The sequence below is a fragment of the Lissotriton helveticus genome, chromosome 4_1 (assembly GCF_964261635.1).
Source record: "Lissotriton helveticus chromosome 4_1, aLisHel1.1, whole genome shotgun sequence".
NCBI lineage: Eukaryota > Metazoa > Chordata > Amphibia > Caudata > Salamandridae > Lissotriton > Lissotriton helveticus.
Window position 1 is genome coordinate 371,240,677 of NC_136063.1, and position 19,950 is coordinate 371,260,626.

Below are 19,950 nucleotides of genomic sequence, written 5' to 3' on the forward strand. Positions count from 1 at the left end.
GTTGTTAGAGAGGAGGAGTCTGAAAGTGCACTTCATAGGTAGCAGAACAATCACAGTATGCTACTTTTAGAAAACAGTAAGAGGCGCTGCATCAGAATTGCGATGCAGGATCAGCACTGTGAATCACAGTGTCTGCGTGATCCAGGGCTTGCCATGAGGTAACAACAAGGCTCTGGAGGAAAAGTTGAGGAGGAATACGAGAGGGAGATGAGGCAGCCCATGATACACGCAGCTGGTCGTCACATGTTGAGAGAAATCCAGTTTGGGATGCCGTGGGCCCCAACTGAATCATAGGCGTCTGTCATATTTTTTAGGGAGGGTTTTCAAGCAATGGACCTCGCAATTGGGGACAATGTACGCTTTTAAGAACTCGACGGTCAGGGCTACCAGGCACTTGTCTGGACAGGATGAAGGCAACTCCGGTCTCTAGGGACTCCCTGAATCATCTCTCTTTCCCCTAATACAACGCTTCATCCTAGAGTCCACCTGATTTACAGCACCCGCAAATTTGATCAGATCGCTCCTTGTCTCTTCTGTCTTCGCCGGCGCCACGGTACTACTGTCTTGAAACTCTCGTTCATGGCCAATAACGAGCAATCCCAGGTGTCTTTCCTAAAGCTCTGAATCTACATCTTTTCAATTCTTCATATCCTAAACACTTCAGTTTCATTCCTTTTCTGTACTGTTCTCAAAGACATATGCATGCTTTTCATTTCTTTACTTTGCACTTTTTTCTTTCTCCTCGCCTTGCAGTCCTGTCGTTGTTTGTTTTTGTTTTCTTTTTTTATCAACACATACGTTATTCTTACTGTACGTTTGCATTTAACCAATGCTTCCACTGCCCATGGGCTAGAAGTTACTTAATAAACTATATAATATAAAGAAATTTTTAAAAGACGGGGAAGTTTACGTGGTGCGTTTTTAATTATTTGCATTAACATTTAGGAGTAATATGTTCACAATAAAAAAAAAATCCTTTTGTACGTTCATAATGCATTGAAGTATGTCATCGAATTAACGTTTGCAATACTAATAAGGGTAATTATGATAAATGCTGCTGTCGAATTGATGCATATTTCTTACAAGGATGCTCTTGCTGACAAAGGAAACATGAAATGATAGAGTGGGAAAGAGAAAACTGTACTCAGTACACTGTCCCTACCCTTAAAGTCTTCAGTTGAATATGCAAGTGTATTCCCACAGCATGCTTCTTTTTTTTTGGGTGGTGGGTGGGTTTAGGGGCACTTTTCCTCAGGCGCCTGAGGTAGCTCAGCTGTCATCAACAGGAGCTTAAGCACAGTTCTTTTTTTTATATAGAGAATTGAAAAAAAATAGCTTGATTGATTAATCTATCGATTAATGCTAATGGTTTCAGCATTCTACTGCGAGGTTGGAGGCCCATTTAACGACGGTGGACCTCGTTTGTTAAAGGCTCCAGCTGGGAGATTTATGGAGCAACCAAGGCAACCGCATAAATTCCGTCAATCTGATTCTAGGCTGCAATATTCGACAGTATAAAATGAATTCGTCTAATAAATGAAACGTGCCTCTTGTTCATGAAATTCATGTCATCTTTAAAGCCTTGATTCGTCGGGGCATTCCAATGTTCCAGGCCAAGCACAAATGACTGCTTCACCCACGAAACATTACAACTGTGTAAAAAGAATGCTATCGCGAACGCCCAATTAGCAATCCTTACTAAATAAGGTATCAACTAATAATAAACCAAAGCAGCGCTCCACGTCTGCTGACGCTTGCATCCATGCCATGAGATGCGGATGTGTGCTAAGGGGTGAGCTGTTGAGTTTCCCCTCTTAAGCCATGCTGCTCTCCTGGCTTACTTTTATTAGCAGCTTATTGAAGGAGCCTTATGTGCTGTAATACCAAGAGGGGCATGACTGGCAGCTTTGCTACAGCCTGGCGTCCTGTTAACCGAGGAGCTCCGTGGCTCTCCAGGAAGGAGGAGAAGGGAAATGTACTCGTTCGTAATTTAGGAATGTTATTTAGCGACAAACATTACTTCAAAGCCTCTATGGCCCTCTGGGCTTTAAAGCAGGCGTAAGACACCAAGAAACGGGTTGTGTGCCTTGAGCTGTGCACCCCTAGATAGCTCCTGGGTTGGCTCCTGGATCACTGTCCCTGGCCACAACTCAAACTCCCCAGTGGAAGAGGCTGAGAATGAAGATTCAATGTGTCTTGCTGGTCCTACCATGTCACTTTAACACCAAGTAAGAGAGGTAAGGAGGTAGGGAGGTAGGTAGAGCGGACTGGCTACCGGGCAGTTAGGAATGCTGCTGAGCTGGGGGGTGATTTCGTTAATGGGGTCCTGCATGATCTAAACGAAATTCGTTTTGCTTTCAGTATTGCGCAGCACACGCAGGTCTCCATGGACGAAATCAGCCTCCACTGCAGTAAAATCAGGCAGCAGCTCGGCAGCATTCCTAACTGCCCGGTAGCCAGTCCGGCCCTGATCACACTTACTGTGAACATCTAGTGGCTTGCAAGAGCACGCTTAGGCCCTTATGTACTAAACTATTTTGGCTCCGATTCAAAATACCACAGCCTTTCCGACTCCAAAATGTCCTTTTTCTATTCTCAAACCCCAAACAGCGATTTGGTAAGATGTCACTGAATCTTATGGAATCACAATTTGGGTTTTGGAATAGATACTGAATCGGTATTTGGAAAAGGTGTGTTAAGGGCGTCCCTTCCAGATACCACCCCCCAGATTCATCAAGAACACATTTTGCTAATCCTTAATAGCGAAAAATACCGAATCGGTATTAAGGAATAGCAAAATGCTATGCATCAAGAAATCACAAAAAAAATTGCGATTTCTAATAATTCCTTAATTGCTAAGATTTATTTGCTTCTGTTAGTCAGAGTCCCACTTTCGGTTGTTCGGATCATTTGGTGGTATTGTCTCAGGGCGAATTTGAACATGCCCCTGCCTACATTGCCCTGGCTCAGTCTTCAGTTGTGTTTCAGTTGCTTGCTCTGCTGTTTATCAGCTTGAGTAGCTCCATGTACCAACTGAATTGTGATCTAGATCTCATTTCATTGCTGTGTTTGAGAGGGGGCAGAGAGTCAGCACATGAGCTGATCCAATTGCTGAAAATCTTGATGGCTTTAGGGAGGCTATTGCTGTGTTTGGGTTGGTGGTTGTTGAGAACAGCATTCCATTCCTTGACAGTGATGCTGTTCCACGTTTGGCAGGCTGGTCTGATGGTTGTGCATGTGTGTTTGACCAGGACAGTAATGCTGAACTTGATAAGGATATGGTCTGACCAACAGACTAGTATGGGCTCGTTGACTCGAATGTTGTCAAATGTGGTGAAAAAAGGGTATAGGAGATGTCTGCTGATGTTGGTAGGTCCCTTTACTCATTGAAACAGGGCTAGGCCTGCAAGGTCTTCATTGAGTGCCTTTGAGTTGGCCTTAGTAAACAAGCAACAGGAGTATAACCCATATACCAGTTTGAGAATTAACAACGTCTCAACCGGTTTCATTTAGGAGGACAAATATTTATGTATGTACAAGACATTACAGAAAGGAAGAGGGAGACTCATGGTGTTTTTTAGAAGGTGCTCATGGCAACATATATTTAGAGTAGCAAAAATAATTAGAACAGTTGTATCAGCACTGTATGTATAAATGCAGGGACAACTCAAAAAGTACTTGGTGCACTACTGGGCTCGTGACTTACAAAAGTGACGGCGCAGGTGAAGGAGCAGCGGAAGGCGCAAAGTGACAAGGTGAAAACTTGGACTGTTCATAGAATTACATCGCAATTTAATACAACATTTTATGTAAAACATAGTTAAATATGCGCCATGGATTGCGCTGAATGGTCGACGGCGTTTCAATCCTATTTAATCAGGATCATCTTCAGGACCGGGTTGTCAATGAAGAGGTGCGTAAGGGATTCAATCCGAGGCCAGGAAACAGCTACGGTGAGCTCTGAGCCGCCACAGTCGTGTGCGGCGGGTCCGGTGACTATTTGAGTTGGCGTTCGCATCAGTGTGGTCTTCCAGGTGGTAGTTCAGGTCTCTGAGTAGGGTGTTATTGCAAGCCTCGAGGACAAGTGGTGTGGCAAAGTCAGTGATGGTGTTGGTGAAGTTGGTGCATGTTCCCATTGGTCCGCACATAAAAGTGCCTCTTAGGGTGAAGTTGGCTGTAATGTGGAGCTTGAATGACAGGTGTTTCATATTGGAGGGTGGCACATCTGTGGAATTGGTGCAGTTGGTGGTGTTATTATGGATGATGGCAATTTTGCCTGCAGGCTTGTGAAGTCTGTCTTGCCTCGTTATCTTGTAACCAGTGGGGATGGCTGTGATTATGTCCGGTGCCGATGCAGGTTTCAGCCAGGATTCTGTGAATAAATGTTGGTCTGGAGCATTGTGAGGCAGCAGGTCCCAGATCTCTGTGGCATGTTTGGTGAGTGAGCAGGTGTTGAGGAGCATAAGTCTGAGTGTGGAGTGTTGTGTGAGTATTTGCAGGACACTATGAGTGTGAAAGAGAGGGGTATTGGGTGCTGTTGTTACAGGTGTGGTGAAAGTTGGGGTGTTGGAAAGCCCATGAAAACTTGCAGGAAGCACAAGAGAATGCTCCCTTAGTGTTGTGCTGTGGAGTGAGGCTGCAGCATGTGGAATGTCTGTCAGGGATGAGGGCACAGAGGGTCGCAGTAGAGTAGCAGCAAAAACGTGGAGTACCAGGGTTCCTGGCACTGGACACAGTCCAGATGCACACAGGCACAGACGGGCTTGCCTTTGGCCCATCTGTGCTGTGTCCACCATTAAATAGGTCCTCAGAGATCACTTTCCAGCGCAGGTGTATGATGGGAAATTCAGTGATGTCTCTTCCTGTGCAGATGAATGATAGAAAATCCAGTGATGTCACTTCCTGTGCAGATAGATAATGGAGCTAGGGAGGTGTTGCTTAACATAATGCAGGAGCATGAAATGGGGGACATAAGGCAATTCAGATATAGCTCTGTCGGAACATATACATATTATTCTGCTGTTCATGGATCTGCCTAAAGACTTCATTTTTGGATGTAGTACATACTTAGATCATCTCACCAATGATAATATCCTTGGACATACCGAATTTCACATAAACACAAAGACTGTGGAGGTTTCAGCTAACTGTGCTGCAGGATAGTGTGATGAGAGAGTAGATCTAAGAGGCTATCATCACATATTTTGACGCAAAGAAGGGCAAGGAAGACACTCATGGAATGGTATGAGGCGTTCAAGACTGTGGTAGGGGGAAATGCTTATCCAAGGGAAATGCTTATCCCCTCTTTTTTCTGTGGATCTTGTTTCTCATGATCGCTAATAACTCCTGTATTGAATTTGTAACCTCTCTGTAACTAATGTGATTATTTTTGTAATTTGTAACACGATGTTGCCTTATGTTAAGCGCTAGAGCTAGTTTTTTGGCTGATGCCCGGTGGAGCTACCTGATAGCTATAGAGGAGATGGCCCCCTTTGGCCGTCACCTACCCAGCAGGACTTTGGGCAGACTTTCCTTCATCTCGCCTTCGCATTCTCTCTCCCACCCCTCTACCCAACCCCCTTTCCCCTTCTATCCTCCATTTGTTTTTCATCCCCTATGCTTTTAAAATGTTTTTCAATTGAGATCTAGCTATTTGGCCGATGCCCGGTGCAGCTACCTGATAGCTATAGAGGAGATGGGCTTTGGACTTCCCCCTCGGCCGTCACGTACCCTGCTGGACTTTGGGCAGACTCTCCCTTGTCTCTCCACCCTATTTCCTCCTACCCCTTTACCCTACTCCCTCTCCCTTATAAGCTCCATTTATCTCGTCTTTACACACTTGAAATGTTTTCTAGTAACTGATGTAATATTGTAACTGTGTAGAACCCTATGTAAAGCACTCTGATACCTCCGGGTCTAGCCAGCGCTATATAAAACTCAAATAAATAAATAAATACAAGGGACATGGTATACCCAGATCAATTTGCAACAAACTAAATGAGCTAAAAAGAAACAAAGCTTTAGAAAATTCATACCATGTGCATAATCGTCCTGAGTTGTTGCTTGAAGTACATACAAAACTCCAGGAATTTCTACGATCTATAGGAAGAGACCCCGCCCGTGACATATTCTGCCCAGGCTACTTCCACCTCAAAGTGCCTCTACAGACCATACCCAAATTAACACAGTGGATGGTTTTCCAACATATCACTTTTTTGCATTATATCTCAGCACAATGAGCCAGTACTTAGCTACAGCTACTTTGGTGTGTGTGAAGATAACTGTGAGGGAGGTGTTGTGCTCATAATTTACCATAGAAGAAATTTAAAAAACCCACCAGTAGAAGGTTGAAGAAAGCGAAAGCCCATGGTAGCGAAAGACGACTGATACAACTTAATTTTAAAGATTTTCTATTCATTTGTAGCCTTAGAGCCACTTCATAGCAACTCTACCTTAAATCATTCCTGCTCAAGATATGCCAGAATCTTTGTAGATTGGACTCTGTTAGACCTGTCAGCCTTAGGGTGGTCTCCCCTACATTTTTGCCCTTTTTGCCTCCCATTTTTATCCTATATTTTGTTGGACTTAGGACTCTGGGCGCCTCACCACTGCTAAACAGTGCTGAGGTGCAGGTGCTCTCCCCTAAAACCTCGTGAGGCTGGCATATCTGCCACAAGCCACTGCTACTGCAGTAAGGCTAATCCTCCATAGGCTAATATTGGGAACCTCTCCTTATGGAATAACTTCTGACAGGGACCTAATAAGTCTATCATGTTTAGTCTTGTTGGACTCGGGGCGGGGAACCCTTTCCAATGATATATAGGGTTTGGGCATTACTACGCTAGGGATCCCACTTTTATAAAGGGGACATTTTCCTGCCTACATTTAGATTAGGCTGCAGACTCCCCCCACCCCTCTGCATACTGATAGCCTGCCTGGGTTGGGAGGTGGGAGTGGTGATTCACACCTTCTTCCCTGGGATGAGCTGTGATGGGCTGACCACTGTAGCCTTAACGGCCTGTCTCTCGTCACTGTGACAGCTAGGTCAGGGAAGGCAGGGAACATACCAGAACTCCTTGGACTCTTCCAGAAGCCCCTGCCCCCAGACCCTTCCAGAGACTTCCACCACTTTCTAGCCCCTAGACTAAAAAGATATATAAGGGAGGGTCCTGGCCTCACATTCTTGTTACACTGCTGGACCTGGAAGAATCCCTGCTGGAGTGAGGACTGCTGCGCAAGAGGATTGCCACTGGGAAGGAGGCTGACTGCTCCAAGGAACTGCTGCCCCACAACCTGCTGAGCTGCCCTACTGTCTGCTGATCCTGCCCTGCATGGGAGACTGCAACATCACCAACAGAGTGTCCCCACAACATCCCAAAGGAACTACTTTTCTTTGAACAACATTTTAAAAAGTCTTCAACCTTTTAAAGATTGCCTTTTTGGGACTGCACCCTTTTTAAGCTAAAGGAAACTACATGTACTTGGACCACAGCGTTTTAAAGACTGCCCTTTGGAACAGCAACAACACTCTGAAGATTTGCCCTGCAACGCTGTGCCTGCCCTCAGCACTACTTGCCCCGTGATCCTCCCGAGGGCTCTGTGATTGCCTCTGCTTCTGGCGCAAGCCGTCTGAAACTGGCCCTGAGGTCACTGCCACTGGGACCGGAGCGCGCTGTGTAGCGCTGAGAAGCGAAGCATTGTGTGGCAGGAGGCTCCGTCGTTGCCCCGGACTTGGAGGCACTGTTAAGCGCTGTGCTAAAGGAGCGCTGTGTGGCTGTGACCCCCACCCGTGCAGGGCCTGCTGAGCCCGAGGCCCCCTGAGGGAGAGGAGCCTCGCACCCGCGCCCGCAACCACCACCCCAGGTAACGCCTCAGTGCAACCAGGCTGCTGCGAGGGGGCGGGGTGCGGGTTGGCCGGGTACCTGGAGTGTGAGCTTTGTGCTTGGCTGGGAACCGTCCTTCACTGACCGGCCTACGGGGGCATAATTACTTGGTAATTGACACTGGGGCATTTTTTAGCATTACCAGCAGCGCCTGGGCAGCCGCACTTCCTACGCTGGGAGCATCATTTCTATGAGAGGCACACTTATTACGCTACAAGGGAACTTTGGCCTAAGAACCTTCCCCCAGTGAATTTTGACCATAAGAACCTACCTCAAGTGAACTTTTGCCATCCTAGGACACTGTGAGAAAGACATTACCAGCAGGAGCCCTTGGCACACCTGAGCTTTTGGTGATTTGATCAGGCCTGGGAACTGGATTCATTCTTATTGATTATTGATCTTGCTTGGAAACTGGAATCCTTTTTACTATTGATCTTGCCTGGAGCTGGATTTACCTGCTTTTGGTTCTCGCATATCTTTTAGATAAAATAAATTCTTATTCTTATACAAAACTGGTGTGGTGTTCCTTTTGTGAGTGTTTTTACTGTGTCATCGCCGTTGTGTGTTGCACAAATACTTTACACATTGCCTCTGAAGTTACGCCTTCGCTGCTCTGCGCCAAGCTACCAGGTCGGAAGCGGTGGTCCCTACTTGGACTAGGGTGCATACCCCTGCCAACTAGAGACCCCGGTTCTAACATTGGTGATCCAGCGGTGGGATAGGACTTGTGCTTGTGTAACACCACGCAGCGACGCAGTGTACACCGCAACCCTACACCTGACTCTACTGAATTTTTGTCTACCCTCTCCAATTGGCATTTTTGAATTTTTTAAAAAATTCTCCCTGACTGGCTGCTCTTTTTAAAAGTCCTTTTGCCTAAGTCCCATTTGGTTTTCTCTACAAACGTCTGAGGCCCTACCTAGCAAGATGGAATTCGAGCTGGCCAATCTGGAAGTTTACACAGTGGCACAACTCAAGGAATTCTGCGAGGAGAAAGGGGTGCCCTTCAAGCGAAGCGCCAAGAAGGCAGAGCTTCAGAAAGCCTTGAGAGCATGGGTAACAGCCCACCCAGAAGGAGATGGGGACGGGCAAGGACCAGAGCACAACATCACGGGAAACCTTGACCTACTGCACTTGGCGGGAAATGGTAATTTGTTACCAGGTAGAGGGGTACCTTCCAGGGCAGGCAGTAGTGTGTCAGTGAAGAGCCTGTCCTCAGAGGACCTGGAGGACAGGAGGGAGGAGAGACAGCTCAAGTTGGAGCTTGCCAAGCTGGAGAGAGAGCGGGAAAGAGAAAGGTGGGCCATGGAGCAGGATCGCGAGAACAAGCGACTGGCTATGCGGGAAAAAGAACTTGCCCATGAGCTCAGCCTGAAGGAACTGGAAATCCGGGCCCTAGAAGTAGGGGCCAACAGCAACAAGAATGGTGGCAGCGTACCTATGGAGGCTTCACGTGAGTCCAGGGTCTTTATGCCTAAAGATGTGATGGCCAGTTTTAAGGTGGGGGATAATATTGATAAGTGGTTAGCCGCCTATGAGGTGTCTTTAAGAGCCCATGGGGTCCCAGAGAGTTATTGGGGGGGGGTGGTTTGTATAAGTACCTACCTCCAGATGTTAGGGACACCCTCCTTTACCTAGAGAAGGAAGACCGGACTAATTATTCTGTCATGAAAGCCGCATTGCTTAAGAGGTTCGGTCTTACCCCTGAGAGGTATAGGCAGAGGTTTAGGAATAGCCACAAACTTCCCACACAGAACTGGGTAGACTTCCTGGACTACGCGAGTAAAGCTTTAGATGGCTGGGTGCGGGGCAGCAATGTGCATGACTATGAAGGGTTGTATGACTTGTTTTTAAGAGAGCACCGTCTAGAGAAATGTTTTCCAGAGCTGCGCCAACACCTGGTTGACCGCAAGTTGACCAATCCTAGGAAGCTTGCGGAGGAGGCGGACACCTGGGTCAGTACCAGGGTGTCCAACAAGGGTTCTGGGGGGGACTCCCAAAGGGGTGGTCAGGGTTCCCCCAGAGGAAAGAGGGGGGAGACAAAAAGAAAGAGTTCTCCCAAGGCCCCCAAAATAATTCACAAGGGAAAGGGTCTGGGTCCCAGCCCCAATCTGGCCACCAGAAGCCCACTTATCCTGACAAAGGTCAGCAGCCCAGAATTGTCCGGTACTACGAGTGTGGTGAACTTGGACACTACAAGGGGGATCCCAAGTGTCGCAAGAGAGCACCACAGCGCACTGGAGGTAAAAACCCCGGGGTGGCTAGTGTAGCGCTTGGGGAGGAGCTGTCCCTAGCTGATGGGAGTGAGGGGGCAGGGCTTGTCCTAGTGTCTTTGGGAGACAGTGAAATGGTTCCAAAGATCCATGTGCCCTCCAATACTACCAAGTATAGGCAGTGGGTCACCCTCAATGGTCGGGGGGTGGAGGCCCTGAGGGACACAGGTGCCAGCATGACTATGGTAAGGAGTCAGCTGGTGTCCCCAGAGCAAATAATTCCCGATGCAGTCCATCCAGTTGTGATGGCTGACAACAGGGGGGGTCACCATCCCATAGCACAGGTTCCATTTGAGTGGGGAGGGGTTTCAGGCCTTTTAAGAGTTGCTGTGAGCCCTACCATGCCAGTGGACTGTCTGTTAGGGAAGGACCTAGAGCATACTGCCTGGAAGGAGGTAGAGCTCAAAGCGCATGTGGAGATGCTGGGGTTGCCGGAGTGGATTTGTGCTACCACACGGTCTATGGCTGCCCGGAAAGGGAGTCAGCCAGGGCTGGAGCCTGGAAAAATGGCTCAGCCAGCTGCTAAGAAAGGGAGGAGCCCGAGGGCGTGGGAAGCTCGCCCCGGGGCAGTCACCCCGTGAGATGGATGGGGCACCTGAGGAGGTTGCACCGGAGTCCACGGAGGGGGGCGTTGCTCCTTTGGGGGACCTACCTACCCCTGCAGGGTGGCAGGTGGAAGGAGGGCCCACCAGGGAGGAGTTTTGCTGGGCACAGAAGGAGTGTCCTACCCTTGAGGGCATGAGGCGACAGGCCGAAGCCCAAGCAGCAGGCAATGCCTCCGCGAAGTATCATATTTACTGGCAGGATGGGCTCCTTTACAGTGAGCTCAAGGCTCCTGTGCATGGGTCATCAAGGGCCTTAGTGGTCCCCCAGTGCTACAGGGCCTTTCTTTTGGAATTGGCTCATGAGATCCCATTGGCAGGACACTTGGGCCAAGACAAGACCTTTGCTAGGCTTGTCCCACATTTTTATTGGCCGCAGATGAGGATCTCCTCAGATACATTCTGCAGGACCTGTCTGACCTGCCAAGCTAGTGGGAAAACAGGGACTAAGCTGAAGGCTCCCCTGGAACCGCTGCCTGTCGTTAGCACCCCCTTTGAGAGGGTGGGCATCGACATTGTTGGGCCTATGGATCCATCGACTTCTTCTGTTCACAGGTTTATCCTGGTTCTGGTGGACCACGCCACCCGGTACCCAGAGGCTATTCCTCTGAGAACCATCACTGCACCTGCAGTGGCACGGGCCCTGATGGGGATTTTTACCAGAGTGGGTTTTCCCAAAGAGGTGGTGTCCGACAGGGGTACCAATTTTATGTCTGCCTACATGCAAGCCATGTGGAAGGAGTGTGGGGTTACCTATAAGTTCTCCACCCCTTACCACCCCCAGACCAATGGTCTTGTGGAGAGATTTAACAAGACCCTAAAGGGCATGATCAGGAGTCTGCCTGAGGGCCTGAGGAAAAAGTGGGACATCCTCTTGCCCTGTTTGCTGTTTTCCTACAGGGAGGTACCGCAGAAGGGGGTGGGTTTCAGCCCCTTCGAGCTCCTGTACGGTCACCCTGTTAGGGGACCTCTCAGTTTAGTGAAGGATGGGTGGGAGAAGACTCCAAGGAGGCTTCCCCAGGATGTAGTGAGCTACATGCTGGCCTTCCGTAGCCAAATGGCTAAGTTGTGGAAACAAGCTTCTGACAACTTAGAGGCCAGCCAGGTGGTAATGAAGGAATGGTACGACCAGAATTCTCACCCTGTGGAGCCAAAACCTGGACAGAAGGTGTGGGTCATGGAGCCTGGAGAGCTTAGTGCCCTCCAGGATCGCTGGACAGGCCCTTATGAGATATTGGAGAAGAAGGGCAAGGCCACTTACCTAGTGGACCTTAAGACCCCCAGGCAGCCCCACAGGGTGCTACACGCCAACCGCCTCAAACCCCACCATGAGAGGTCTGAGCTCACCTTACTGATGGTGACTGATGGGGCCGAGGAAGAGGAAAGTGAACCTCTCCCGGACCTCTTTGCTTCCAAAGAGAAGGATGGATTGGTGGAGGGAGTGGTCCTCTCACCATCCTTGACTCCTGAGCAACAGAGGGACTGTCGCCAGGTCCTGGGGCAGTTCGCCTCAGTGTTCTCTCTTATCCCTGGGATTACCCACCTGTGTATCCATGATGTGGACACAGGAGACAGCCCCCCTGTCAAGTCCAAGTCTTACAGGTTGTCAGATAAGGTGAAGGCCAGCATCCAGAGTGAGGTCACTAAGATGCTGTAGTTGGGGGTGATAGATCCCTCCAACAGCCCTTGGTCCAGTCCGGTGGTTCTGGTACCAAAAGCTGCCCCACCGGGCACCACACCAGAACTTAGGTTCTGTGTGGATTACAGGGGACTGAACTCTGTGACCAAGACTGACGCTCATCCTATCCCGAGGGCGGATGAGCTCATTGACAGGCTGGGGGCTGCCCGATACCTGAGTACCTTTGACCTCACGTCAGGGTACTGGCAGATCGCCCTAACAGATGGAGCTAAAGAGAGGTCCGCCTTTTCCACCCCAGAGGGCCACTACTAGTTCAGAGTGATGCCCTTTGGACTGAAAAACGCTCCTGCCACCTTCCAGCGGCTGGTGAACCGGGTCCTCTCCGGTTTAGAGGCCTTCTCTGCTGCCTACCTGGACGACATAGCTGTCTTCAGTAGCAGCTGGGAGGACCATCTGGGTCACCTCCAGGAAGTTCTTCAGACTCTGCAGCAGCAGGCCTGACTATTAAAGCTAGCAAATGCCAGATAGGGCAGGGGTCGGTAGTCTACCTGGGACACTTGGTGGGCGGGGGCAAAGTGCAACCCCTACAGGCCAAGATAGAAACCATCCTGGCCTGGGAGCCTCCCAAAACACAAACTGAGGTCAGGGCATTTATGGGCCTCTCAGGTTACTACCGCAGATTTGTCAAGGGCTATGGCACCATTGTGGCCCCCTTGACTGAGCTAACCTCTAAGAAATACCCTAGGAAAGTGATCTGGACAGAGGCTTGCCAAAAAGCCTTTGACTCTGTAAAGCAGGCCATGTGCACCGCTCCTGTGCTCAGGGCCCCTGACTTCTCCAAAGAGTTCATTGTCCAAACGGACGCCTCAGAGCATGGCATAGGGGCGGTACTTTCACAACTCAATGAGGAGGGAAGGGACCAACCAGTAGCCTTCATCTCCAGGAGGCTGCTCCCCCGAGAACAGCGGTGGAGTGCGATAGAGAGAGAAGCCTTCGCGGTGGTCTGGGCTGTGAAGAAGCTGAGGCCATACTTGTTTGGCTCCCACTTCCTGATTCAGACTGACCACCGGCCCCTCAGGTGGCTCATGCAAATGAGGGGCGAGAATCCCAAAATGTTGAGGTGGTCCATTTCTCTACAGGGGATGGACTTCAGGGTGGAACATAGACCCGGAGTAGACCACGCCAATGCTGACGGTCTCTCTCGGTTTTTCCGCCTTAGTGATGAGAACTCCCTGGAGGTTGGGTAGTTCTCCCCACTTTTCAGCTGGGGGGGGGGACACGTGTTAGACCTGTCAGCCTTAGGGTGGTCTCCCCTACATTTTTGCCCTTTTTGCCTCCCATTTTTATCCTATATTTTGTTGGACTTAGGACTCTGGGCACCTCACCACTGCTAAACAGTGCTGAGGTGCAGGTGCTCTCCCCTAAAACCTCGTGAGGCTGGCATATCTGCCACAAGCCACTGCTACTGCAGTAAGGCTAATCCTCCATAGGCTAATATTGGGAACCTCTCCTTATGGAATAACTTCTGACAGGGACCTAATAAGTCTATCATGTTTGGTCTTGTTGGACTCGGGGCGGGGAACCCTTTCCAATGATATATAGGGTTTGGGCATTACTACGCTAGGGATCCCACTTTTATAAAGGGGACCTTTTCCTGCCTACACTTAGATTAGGCTGCAGACTCCCCCCTCCCCTCTGCATACTGATAGCCTGCCTGGGTTGGGAGGTGGGAGTGGTGATTCACACCTTCTTCCCTGGGATGAGCTGTGATGGGCTGCCCACTGTAGCCTTAACGGCCTGTCTCTCGTCACTGTGACAGCTAGGTCAGGGAAGGCAGGGAACATACCAGTACTCCCTGGACTCTTCCAGAAGCCCCTGCCCCCAGACCCTTCCAGAGACTTCCACCACTTTCTAGCCCCTAGACTAAAAAGATATATAAGGGAGGGTCCTGGCCTCACATTCTTGTTACACTGCTGGACCTGGAAGAATCCCTGCTGGAGTGAGGACTGCTGCGCAAGAGGATTGCCACTGGGAAGGAGGCTGACTGCTCCAAGGAACTGCTGCCCCACAACCTGCTGAGCTGCCCTACTGTCTGCTCATCCTGCCCTGCACGGGAGACTGCAACATCACCAACAGAGTGTCTCCACAACATCCCAAAGGAACTACTTTTCTTTGAACAACATTTTAAAGAGTCTTCAACCTTTTAAAGATTGCCTTTTTGGGACTGCACCCTTTTTAAGCTAAAGGAAACTACGTGTACTTAGTTAATTAATTAATAATTGTGTGTCTTGTAAAGCGCACTGCTACCCGCACCGCAGGCCTCGTATCGCTATAGACCGCTGGGGAACCGGTCCTGGCTTTCCCTGTGAGATAGTCCCTCCTGGGAGTCTCCAAGGTGAAACCAGGCATCCCCGGCGTTTGTGAGGGGCCGTTGTGGAGATGAGGCAAGCTTAATGCCCAGAGTAGCCGAGTGTGATCCCTGGTTAGAGTAGGCACCGAGGTGAGAATTATCGAGTCCGCTGACCTTGGTCCAAGACCCTGCCGCGTCGGGAATCGAACCCTGGTCCCAGGCCGTTCTCTACTCTCGGGTCTGCCGCCTCTAACCAGTGAGCCACACCACTCCACCTGGACTTGGACCACAGCGTTTTAAAGACTGCCCTTTGGAACAGCAACAACACTCTCAAGATTTGCCCTGCAACGCTGTGCCTGCCCTCAGCACTACTTGCCCCGTGATCCTCCCGAGGGCTATGTGATTGCCTCTGCTTCTGGCGCAAGCCATCTGAAACTGGCCCTGAGGTCACTGCCACTGAGACCGGAGCGTGCTGTGTAGCGCTGAGAAGCGAAGCACTGTGTGGCAGGAGGCTCCGTCGTTGCCCCGGACTTGGAGGCACTGTTAAGCGCTGTGCTAAAGGAGCGCTGTGTGGCCGTGACCCCCACCCGTGCAGGGCCTGCTGAGCCCGAGGCCCCCTGGGGGAGAGGAGCCTCGCACCCTCGCCCGCAACCACCACCCCAGGTAACGCCTCAGTGCAACCAGGCTGCTGCGAGGGGGCGGGGTGCGGGTTGGCTGGGTACCTGGAGTGTGAGCTTTGTGCTTGGCTGGGAACCGTCCTTCACTGACCGGCCTACGGGGGCATAATTACTTGGTAATTGACACTGGGGCATTTTTTAGCATTACCAGCAGCGCCTGGGCAGCCGCACTTCCTACGCTGGGAGCATCATTTCTATGAGAGGCACACTTATTACGCTACAAGGGAACTTTGGCCTAAGAACCTTCCCCCAGTGAATTTTGACCATAAGAACCTACCTCAAGTGAACTTTTGCCATCCAAGGACACTGTGAGAAAGACATTACCAGCAGGAGCCCTTGGCACACCTGAGCTTTTGGTGATTTGATCAGGCCTGGGAACTGGATTCATTCTTATTGATTATTGATCTTGCTTGGAAACTGGAATCCTTTTTATTATTGATCTTGCCTGGAGCTGGATTTACCAGCTTTTGGTTCTCGCATATTTTTTAGATAAAAGAAATTCTTATTCTTATACAAAACTGGTGTGGTGTTCCTTTTGTGAGTGTTTTTACTTTGTCATCGCCGTTGTGTGTTGCACAAATACTTTACACATTGCCTCTGAAGTTACGCCTTCGCTGCTCTGCGCCAAGCTACCAGGTCGGAAGCGGTGGTCCCTACTTGGACTAGGGTGCATACCCCTGCCAACTAGAGACCCCGGTTCTAACAGACTCACATTAACTTGTAAGGGGAGGGGATGTAGTCTAACTGCTAGGGCAGTCGATCTCAAATCTGGGCAACCAGTTTCGAGTGTCTGCAATGAAGCTCAACTTCCTGTGATGCTGGGCAAATCACCTAATCTCCCCATGCCTAACAAAAATGAATGTGCCCTTGTGCAACGCAACTGGTGCTCATGTAAAGCACTCTGATACCTTTTGGTCAAGTTCGCACTATATAAAACTATACGTCTCATTTGGTTAATTATATGTAAATATTTTTACTTCATAGGTGTATGTACCACACTGTGGGGGTTGTGCCTTCTGCGATTCTCAGTGAAAGATGCACTAACCGTGCAGTCTTGATTGGTTAGTATCATAATTTATTTTCCTTGTCTCTTCTATGTGCTACATGTTTTAATTACTTCACTACTTCCAGCCCACTTTAGTGTTTACTATTGCCTATGTTATATTATTCATCTGGTAAATTGACCGTCCATTATACCTACACCCTTTACACTGCATTACTTCTTACGTCTTTCATGTATTACTAGGAACTCCTTGGAAGACTTACAATTATTGCTGTGATCAATATTTCTAGTTTGAATGTCAGCTGTCTCTTGTTCTGTATTGTCTTTAATTTTGTATTCTTACTTTCATGTTCATCTTTGGGTTTTTTTGTTTGCCATTTTTACTTAGCTGTGTCTTGGGCCAATATCAACTACGTCCTAAGAATAGTATCCGATTAACTTGTGATCGAAAGGCCGCCTACTGTTCACATATGGCTCGTCCTTACAATTGTATCTGTTAACAGGCTGTGCATATGTCTCATGATACTTCACATACGGGAACTTGAACACATGCTTCGCTAAGCTTGAGCACTGAGCACTTTCCTCGCCCCACGGATAACTATCACAAATTGATTTTGACTGGTTGTGTTCTGATTAATTAGCAATGCAAAGATTATCTTTAAAAGAAAATCATCATCTATTCTTTATTAGTAATACCATAGAGTCCACTGTTCTTAAAATGCACATCGGTGACATATTTCTACATTTTCACCTAACAGAAAATTCTACATGTGGGAATGTCAAAGCTTTTGTAAATCTGTGGCCCACATAGATGCTCCAATGAAACTGGACACATTTCTGATTTATTTTTGCCTTGTGTTGAAAGTCAACCGGGAACCAAATATCCTAAGTCATTTCATTTTAAAGGTGTATTAAAATAAATGGCCTACTACTACAATTCTGACGGATAAGCTGAAAGGATTACTTCAGCTAAATTCCTGATAAACTCCTACTTTCCAGGTGACCTAGAATCCTGTACCAGACCAAGGTCGAGGACAAGCAGAAAGCTGTGTGAACGCCTAAGGGAGTGCGGGCAGGTTCTATTTCCCTTAGTCAGTCCTGCTCTCATGGAGGAGAGAGCAGTGAAAGGTGAAAGGGTCTGAAAAATGATGTGGTGAGCTAGATTCGTCTAAGATTCAGATTACAGGCAGGTATTTTAATATTTCAAGGAACAGGCCTTGATTTATAGATTTTTGCGAGGTATTTACTTTGAATTGTGGTTTAGGTTTCGAAATATATATAAACTACAACAAATACCAATGCAATAGATGGATGTGCTGATGCGCTGGTGTAAACTCCTAATAATTGTCAGTGTTTTATCGAAAAGGAATAATTGTGTGAAAATCGGTTGTATGTCAGAGTTTATATATATATATATATATATATATGTGTGTGTGTGTGTGTATATATATATATATATAAATATATATTATATATTATAAATAGAGATTACTCCCACATGGACTGGACTCACGTAATATTAACATTGCAGGTTTTTCACACTCAGGTTGCTGTCTGATCATTTGCATGGGGCTCAAGACCAATGAGTGATTTCCGAAACACGTAGAGCCAATATGATGTAAAGCAGAGTATACAAAGAGGCTGCAGTCTTCACTTTTAAGAAGGCAAGTTCTCGGAGGGACATATTCATGTGGGTAAACTTTTGTTTATATATATACTAGCTTACCCGTCGCGCATTGCTGCAATCTCCGAAGAAAGTAAATTCAAGGAAATTCGTTATGAAAACATTCAATTTACGTTCTGACATTTTTATTGAAACTTATTCATTTTAATATGGAAAACATTTCAAAGTGTCGATTTAATTCTATTTATTTATTCGAGTGCTTGTGGATACACGATTTTTTGTTTTTCCGTCTGGTGCGTACATCAGTATTCGAAAGATTATGAGGGCCCTGGGGGGGGCGATATTTAAAAAAATGTTATGCCAGAAACCTTCGCGGGAGTGTACTCAACAACTTCCCAAAGTTTCCTGGCAATCGGATGAATGCTGTTTTAATTCTTTTTATTTATTCGAGTGCTTGTGGATACACGATCTTTTGTTATTCCGTCTTGTGCGTACATCAGTATTCGAAAGATTATGAGGGCCCTGGGGGGGGGGCGATATTTAAAAAAATGTTATGCCAGAAACCTTCGCGGGAGTGTACTCAACAACTTCTCAAAGTTTCATGGCGATCGGATGAATGGTGTAGTAATGCATACAGGACAAACAGACAGACAGACAGACATACTTTCTTTTTTATATATATAGAATATATATATACATATATATATTCACTGAAAAAACCACAGGTTTCAGGGACGATATAGTTGGTTGGACATTTCATTCGGACAGAACCAGAGAAATTCGGATGTTATAGTTAGTTGAGCTAACTATAACTCGCGCCCCCACAATGCACTGCTGATGACGTCACATATTACATCATTCATGACATGGTCAGTGACATCACTGATGACATCACTGATGACATCTCAAATGACATGGAGTGGGAGGCATAGTGGAGGCTCAGTAGGGAGAGAAAGGCGACAATGGTGGGGGAAAGAGCTAAGAGAAGCAAGACAACTGAAAAATAGAGGAGACAAAAAGAGCAGGACAGAAGCAGAGTTGAGAAAGAAGGGAGTGTACAGAACAGATAATCAGAGCTAGAGAGGGCAGGGGCGAGTAGACACACACAAGAATGAAAGTAGATGGATGGTTAGAATTGTAAAAGGGGATCATGAGCCTAGAGATACAGTGGAGAAAGGGGAGTAAAATGTATAAATTAGTGAAGAGAGAAGATGACGGAAAAAAGGAGAGGTGATACAAAAGGGCTACAGTAATACAGGAGAAATGAGGGAGCAGGGTAAGGACTAAATACAGTGCTGAATAGAAATATGAGTTGAGAGTGGTCAAACTTTGATGCTGGTGAATCCAATTCACTAATTTTTATTACATGTGCTACTCTTCTGTATAGACCCATGAAGAAGTACAAAGTGCCAATATTTTACTGTGACATAATTTACATGCTTTCACCTTCATCAATAGTCCAGCTTGTTTACTCAGCGCAATGCAGCAAGACAACTTGAACTTGCTGTGCTGTGTGAAAGGGAGAGGGCAGGAATGCGCTATATTTACCAATATATGGGGCATTCTTGCTCTCTGTTCGAGCTGGTGCATAGTCTGCTGCCTACTGCCAATGCAGGCCCCCTTACGCTATGGTGCAAGGATGCTGCATCGCAGGCAGTATTATTTTTGTGCAGGAAGGGACACCTTACTGCACAAAAACAAACCTCAGAGATTTAGTTAAGTGTGGTGCATTCTGCAACCCACTTAGGAAGAGGAAAGAATGATGAGAAATAAATATATTTCTCCTCATTGCACCTCTGGTGGGAAGGTGTAGCATGTTGACGCATTCCCAGGTTTACCAGTGTTGGTAAATATGTGAATGCACCAAAATCTATTGGTGGTTGCATGGAAACACCCATG

At 47.7% G+C, this 19,950-nt stretch overlaps 1 protein-coding gene across 3 annotated transcripts in view; it reads left to right on the plus strand.

Moving 5' to 3' along the window:
• Positions 1-19,950, plus strand: part of TMEM74 (transmembrane protein 74) — a 151,249-nt gene that overhangs the window by 70,320 nt on the left and 60,979 nt on the right. The window contains exons 2-3 of one of the 3 annotated variants that reach the window (XR_013610048.1): positions 16,409-16,485; positions 17,974-18,092. The exons of 1 other annotated variant lie outside the window; for it this stretch is intronic. The gene's annotated coding sequence lies outside the window, so the exon portion shown is untranslated. Of the gene's footprint in view, positions 1-16,408; positions 16,486-17,973; positions 18,093-19,950 lie in introns of those variants that run through there. One more of the 3 variants, XM_078685573.1, reaches the window with a different exon arrangement.